At 36.9% G+C, this 6,741-nt stretch overlaps 1 long non-coding RNA gene across 1 annotated transcript in view; it reads right to left on the bottom strand.

The window, feature by feature from the left end:
- LOC137999313 (uncharacterized) overlaps positions 1-4,886 on the bottom strand; it is a 37,638-nt gene extending 32,752 nt beyond the window's left edge. The window contains exon 1 of the long non-coding RNA XR_011122953.1: positions 4,801-4,886. This is a non-coding gene — a long non-coding RNA (uncharacterized lncRNA). The remainder of the gene's footprint in view (positions 1-4,800) is intronic.
- Positions 4,887-6,741: the final 1,855 nt, after the last annotated feature.

Raw genomic sequence — 6,741 nt, 5'->3', positions numbered from 1 at the left:
ATTATTCCGAGAAATTGAAAACGGAATACTATTCATTTTGGGTTGACATATCTTCCCATCTCCTAATAATGATGACAACGCATTTCATGCCAAAAATGTGAAACAATCTGATTTTGTGTAACTGTCACAGAGGACTGAAAATCAGGAAAAGACATCCGAATCATTGTCACGTCCGTTTTTGTACTAGAGACGTATTATCAGTGTGAACGAACTTGGACAAGACCTCCTCAGTAACATGACCTAGAATGGATCTATCCTAACTAACGAACGACTGAGATAATTAGAGATTTGGAAACTGGAAGAGATGAAATACTGGATAAAAGGCCAAAATGTAGACAGATTGCACTTCAGATCTTCAACAAACATGAATTTCGTAGGAAACAATAAACACTGAACTGCGTGATACATTAATAATTCTTAAAAATAAATAGCTTGAACTCTTTTCTTGAAATTATACGTAGGCAAGAGTGTTGGCAGAAACAACATCGCAATTTAAAAGGATTGTAAAACTTATGACTTTGATAAAAAGCACGGAGAATTGTTTAGTATTAGTTCTACAGTAAAATAATTGGAAGGTCTTACAATTTCTTGTATAACAGGAATGTATTGAATTTTTCAGTAAAACAATTTTGTTTGCTAACAGTGAACGGGAAGGGTCGAGATTTGATAGGAGTATATAAATTTGCCCAGCTGCAAGGTATATATATGTGTTGCAGGGAAAACCGGGTCTCAGGTTGAATCCTTTTTTATAGTTTAAATTGGTGATCTTCATTTTACCTAGGTCGTAAGTACTTCCCGTCGTGCACCTCAAGGATAGCTCCTTGGACCAATTCCCTTCGATTCACTCATTTCTCCTTTTCTAAAATATGACACACTGCCTGGGATAATAGATATTAAACGGAAATTTACAAATGGAATACCAGAAGTGCAGCAGATAAGTGGCAAATAAAAAATTCCAATTCAAAATAAGTCAAAACCATGTTTCTTGAAGAAATTCTAAGTGTTAAAAATGAACAATTTTCTTATTCAATTAATTCTTCTCATGATCTATTTATTGTATCAAGGATCAAATTACGAACAAGAAGTGATTTTGAAACATGCCAAAATGTGCCAAGTTGCGCTCTATATTTAGTCGTCTTGACTATCCAATGAGTCTTGGGTGTTATTGCGTGTAGGTGTGCACGATGGTTAGGAATGGGTATTTTTCCTCCCACATGGCTCATTAGAGACACATAGATGATTATGAAATATTCCGAATGAGACGAAATGTGGCAGGAACATAGTAAAAGAAAGTCCACATGTATTGATGGTAGTTTTATACTTTTGATTGACAGCATGACGTCATTAGTGACGTTGAAACATTGCCCTAAAATTTGGAATTAATTATTTGACTTAATAACTTTATAAATAAAATCTATAAAAAAAATGGAGCTTTCTGGTGAAAACCGCTCTTAAATCCGTTAAATTGATGCAAAGTTAGAGCTAATTAAAGAAATTCAAATTTCCCGCCAAACATATGGAATTAACCACATATGGTCAAAGTTTAGGGGTATTTAAACTCTAGCTAATTAAACGAAACAGTGAGGAAACTGTGCGAACTATGCATAAAAGCAAATTTGTAGTTTTTTTAAATTTGGGACATGGGGTGTCTGGTTGCATGTTACGTCATTTCATACCATGTTGGCGTCATATTTACGTGTTGATGACGTCACAAGTGAAAATGCCTACAGAGTCCCAAATTCCAAAAACTACAAATTTTCTCTAGTGTGTTATCCGCTATTTTTTTTTAACTTCCATTTATTGTCTTGAACTGGAAACCTCCCTAAAGTTTTACCATATAGGGTAATAGAACAATTAAATTCTTTAAATTCCTTCTTTTATTGTCAATCACAAAATAGCTTGTAACTTTTAATCCGTTTTAATGGATTTTATTGGGGTTTTCACTGGAAAGCTTCACTCTGATCACAGAATACCACTATGCGGTTTTTCTGACGATTTTCTTAAATCTTAATTCTGACACCAAATTTGGAAGTTATTTGTGACGTCACAATGTCCATCACGACTGTCAAACTGCCACCAAAAAATGTAGAACCTCTCAAGCAACAATCCTACAAAGTTTCATGCCATTTGGAAAATTCTTCACGTCTCTGTGACCTATGCGGGAGAAAAAACACCTATTTCTGACCATCGTGGTGTGTGTGGCTGTGCGTGACTGTATGCAGGGACTACTTACGTTATTTTGGCTACTCTGTATTGTTAAGTAATTACTGTATACTAGCAATGTAATCATGTATTTATATGCTTTATATGTAAGTAATGTAAATCAGTGATGTAAATTAATTAATTATTCAAAAAAATAAAAAAAGAATTAGTCTTCCATTTAAAGATCAAGTGGCCGCTAATGCGGCCCGGAAGCAGTTATGCGATCTTAGCCATAAGATTGGCCTTACTTTGCAGCCAGTTTTCGTGAGCAAGAAATTGGGGCAAGATCTTAAACCCAAAGAAAACAAGCCGTCAATTGTGAATAAGCAATTTGTTGTTTACCATTTTTCATCTCATCTGTGCGATCCAGATTATGTCGGGTACACGGCCCGACACCTTCATCAACGCATTGCTGAGCACAAAAATTCGGCAATCGGTAGACATTTCTTACAAGCTCACGGTAACAACAACCTTTTGAAGGAAAACCAGTTCACAGTTTTAAGAAAGTGCCAGGGCAAATTTTATTCTTTATTATTTTTTATGCTCTTCATCAAGAATCTTAAGCCCAGTTTAAATATCCAGACAGACTCCCTACGTGAGAAACGTTTTGTTTAATATTTTTAATCATTTTTTTTCTCACGTTACAGTTTTTAATCAGCTATTGTTTTTATTTACAGACCGAAACTCACAAACACATTTTGACTTGATAATGACGTTTTACTAAAGTCGAAACGTCGTCGCTTTGTTACCAATTTTTTTAATCTTAAAATGATTTTAAGAAATGTTTTATCGCATTTTTTCATAGTTAAAGGATCAAATTGATTTACATATTCCAGGTTAGTGGCAGATGGGCTCTTTGTGCTGGGTCTTTCGAAGCTCTCTAAGCGCAATCGGGCTTTGCTTTGGCACCCTTTTCCTTTTGGGTTATAGAGTTATTTTTAAAGGAGGCCAACATCCATTGTATCTTCTGTTTTTTTTTTTTATTACCTCTTGAATAAGTTAAAGATTCAAAGTTACTTTTGTGGCATGAATCTCAAGCCATTGCGGTGACAAATTCCAACACGTACTCGGATCCATTAATTCAATGGGTGACAGTGAAGATGTCACTACGGTGCGTGAGCAATATCTACTTCCAACATAAAACGGTTGGAAGAAAGGAAAACAAATCCTGTTTCCTTTTTTGCAACAATTGTGGATAATAATTGGCACTGTTATTCAACGAAGACTAGCCTGCGAGCAGGCCAGTGGTTCGAGGTACATGAAGGGCCTGTGTTGCCAGCTGCAGTTTCACAGTTAGTGGCCACGTCATCCTATCACAATGACACAATTATTGCTCTTGCAAAAAGATATGATTTTTAAAGGCTAAAATCAGTAAGAATAATATTTGTTCCACTAAAAGTGAAGAGAAAAAAGTAAAAAAAAAGAAAAAAGTATAGCTTATCTGCTGAATACCCCGCCACTTATTCGCATAATAATAACATCGAATTCATTCTGAAAGTCGCCTATAGCAATGAAGTCGATTCGAAGGTTCACGTTTTTCGTGAAATAGAGTCCTGTTGGAAAACTGAATTTGCTTTTCCTGTTCTTTTACAAGCGCTGGCAGATCCAGGAGATGCGATTCATTCACTTTCTTTTCCTTTGATTGGATCAAGAATTGGACAAAGAACTGTTTGTTGGATGGCTAAACTACAGAACACAGGGCCACCAAGAACGGCTCGGCGGCCCGCCAGTCAAGGAGAATGAGTGTATGCGGCTCGACGGCTCGGCAGCTCACCAGTCAACGAGAACGAGTGTATGCAGCTCGTCGGCTCGCCAGTCAAGAAGAATGAGTCCGTGGCTAGTCACTTACGGCCTAAGCACTCCTAGCTCTCATTTTACGGTTCGGTTAATTACACTTTTTACGACATCGTTTGAAGAATATAGCACGCATTTACTGATTAAGCCTAAGCGTTTGTTTTAGTGATTAGATCGAAACACTCTTTTAAAATTTTAGCTTTTAATTTACGGTTTGGTCAAGTACACTTTTTATGAGATCGTCTGAAGACTATAGCACTCGTTTACTGATTAAGCCGAAGCGCTTGTTTTAGTGATTAGATCGAAACACTTTTTTAAAATTTTAGCTTTCAATTTACGGTTTGGTTAACTACACTTTTTATGAGATCGTCTGAAGAATACAGCACTCGTTTAATGATTAAGCCTAAGCGCTTGTTTCAGTGATTAGGTCTTATATCTTTATCACGTTCTTAAAGCACTACAGTTGTAAAACCACTGCCGAGCCGCCGAACCACTGTTGTATATATCTACCTCGCTTTCGCTTTAAAGGCACTAAAACCACTGCCGAGCCGGCTAGCCGCCGAGCCACTCTGTTATATATCTACCTGTGGTTCTTAAGGCACTAAAACCACTGCCGAGCTGGCGAGCCGCCGAGCCACTCTCTTATATATCTACCTAGTTCTTAAGGCACTAAAACCACTGACGAGCCGACGTGCCACTTGAGAGAGATAGACCTTGAAAAGTGGCCTTGTATTCTGTAGTGTTATGATCACTAAACAAAAAGTATGCAATAAACCATAATACCACCTTTTACTAAAAACCTACCTATCTTCTTTGCTCCGGGATTCTCAATGAGTGCTTTGTTTTCGAACGAATGAACTACGGTATTAATAGCGCTTGTCGACTTCGTCCCAAGAGTCTTTAAATCATGATGTGGGCGGAACATTCTTCTACTTTGACAGATCACATGCTTCCGCGTTAATTAAGGGCTTTTGTACCCTCTCAATAATTGTCGACGATTATTAACGATTTATCCGAGCAACAAATAATATCACAAACAGCGGGATCGGTAATCAGAATTTGACGTACCTACATGCAACGTGTTTTAGCGCGAAAGCAGACAATTACGTAGTAATTTTTTTTCTCAATGGTCGACTTACGGGTGTGATTTTTCGTTTCCTTTCGGTTAGTGAGTCATTGACTTCTCTCCCCTGCCTCACTCAAAACTGACGTTTGAGAATACCCCGCCACAGCTAACCACTATTGTTTCCCCTATGCGGCATCTTTTGAAGAACGAGACTTAATACAATAGAACTTATTCTTATTCAATGAAATGCAAATAAATGGCTGAGTATTCTGAAGTTTAGCCGACGTTTGCAAGGAACCCAATTTGTAATAATGATCTTCAAAGGTACTTACTAAAACTTGAACAATTTTCTTATTAAAAGAATTCTTCTAGGAATTTATTTGTTGCATCAAAGATCGAATTGATTTACCTATTCCAGGTTACTTAACTTAGGTAAACAGCTGGGCAGATATAAGCTCTTTGTGCTTGACGTGTGGGTCTCTGACGGTATGTGTGTGCGGTACGTTTTTTCGACCGGGTTTTGATACCCTATACCTCTTAGATAATAGGAAGACGTGGCCACTGACCGTTTGTCAATTGTTGCAAGAAAGAAACACGATTTTTTTTCCTTAGTTTCTTCCACTCTTTTTACATTGGAAATCAACATTGTTGACACAACCGTGTCACCTCTTTACTGATTAAACATTCCTATTCAAAAACAACTTAAAATCAAGTTTCTTGGAGAAATTTTGAGTGTTAAAAATGAGCAATTTTCTTATTCAGTTAATATTTCTCATGATTTGTTTATTGTAACAAGGATCAAATTGATTTACCTATTCCAGGTTAGTTGCAGATAGGCTCTTAGTGCTTTACGCCTGGGTCTCTCTAAGCGCAATCGGGCTTTGCTTTGGCATCCTTTTCCTTTTTGGTTATAGAGTTATTTTACAGGAGGACAACACCCCATTGTAGCTTTTCGTTTTTCTTTTTATCGCTTGAATAAATTAAAGATTCAAAGTTACTTTTGTGGCATGATTCTCAAGCGATTGTGGTGACAAATTCCAACACGTACTCGGATCCATTAATTCAATGGGCGACAGTGAAGAGGTCACTACGGTGTGTGAGCAATATCTACATCCAACATAAAACGGTTGGAAGAAAAGAAAACAAATCCTGTTTCCTTTTTTGCAACAATTGTGGATAATAATTGGCATTGTTATTCAACGAAGACTAGCCTGCGAGCAGGCCAGTGGTTCGAGGTACATGAAGGGCCTGTGTTGCCGGTCAGATGCAGTTTCACAGTTAGTGGCCACGTCATCCTATTACAATAACACAACGATTGCTCTTCCAAAAAGATATGATTTTTAAAGACTAAAATCAGTAAGAATAATATTTGTTCCACTAAAATTGCAGACAGAAAAGTAAAAAATAGAAAAAAGTATAGTTTATCTGCTGAATACCCGCTACTTATTTGCATAACAATAACATAGAATTCATTCTGAAAGTCGCCTACAGTAATGAAGTCGATTCGAAGGTTCAAGTTTTTCATGAAATAGTCGTTCCTGTTTGAAAACTGAATTTGTTTTTTCTATTCTTTTACAAGCGCTGGCAGAGCCAGGAGATGCGATTCATTCACTTTCTTTTCTTTTGATTGGATCAAGAATTGGACCAAGAATTGTTTTTTGGAATTTTTTTCATGATCA

This window comes from Montipora foliosa, chromosome 4, assembly GCF_036669935.1.
Source record: "Montipora foliosa isolate CH-2021 chromosome 4, ASM3666993v2, whole genome shotgun sequence".
Taxonomy (NCBI): domain Eukaryota; kingdom Metazoa; phylum Cnidaria; class Anthozoa; order Scleractinia; family Acroporidae; genus Montipora; species Montipora foliosa.
This window is presented reverse-complemented; position numbering and strand designations above follow the sequence as displayed.